Source organism: Eptatretus burgeri, chromosome 4 (genome assembly GCF_056783735.1).
Source record: "Eptatretus burgeri isolate ZD-2024b chromosome 4, Ebu_testis_v1, whole genome shotgun sequence".
NCBI classification, from domain to species: domain Eukaryota; kingdom Metazoa; phylum Chordata; class Myxini; order Myxiniformes; family Myxinidae; genus Eptatretus; species Eptatretus burgeri.
In genome coordinates, this window is record NC_140964.1 from 97,168,355 (window position 1) to 97,169,118 (window position 764).

Genomic DNA, 764 nt, shown 5'->3' on the forward strand with positions numbered 1-764 from the left:
CACAGCTGCCCATGCCCCAGTGTATGGCACAAGCCAAACAATTTCATTAAATATAGATTCTAATACAACAGAAAACTGAAAATTTTTAAACAAAAGTGGCAAGATTATGCAGTAATTACTCACCTCACACTCTCCCAGTGAAGACAGACAAAACTTCTTCCATTTTGACACCCCAGAGGTTGAGAAAACTATCGTTTTCAATTTTTTGTATGTGTTTGTAATCAGCGAATTCAACGACACTGATGAACATTATCTAATCAACAAGAGACCAAAAGGTTCACGCTGCTGCTAATCCCAAGTCAGCACATGCAACTACTATGACAACTGTGTTGTCTCTATTCTGCAGGACAGCATTGTTTTAGGGATTTGTGACTAACTCCACAATCCCTGTGACTGAAAGAGCGATATCTTGTACTTGAAAGGTGAATAATCTGTAAAGTAGCCAAAAATGTGGGTACACAGTACCAAGATGGAAGACCTGATGCACTCAATAAAATTGCTTCCAAAAGATCATCGAATACACGCCACGAGATCAAGAGAACCTAAGTCCAAATATGGCTAACCAAAAGCGTGAATGCAAGTTTTATGACCACACTTACCTCATGAAGAGGATTTCCCAGCTTGGAGCAAAATGTGCACATTGTGCAATCAGAAAATAAATAAAAAACCCCACTTTGCCAGCAAATGTCCCAAGAAAACCTTGTTGAGAAACCTCAATGATAAACGAAAACCTCAATGATAAATGAGTGCATCACATCACTGAA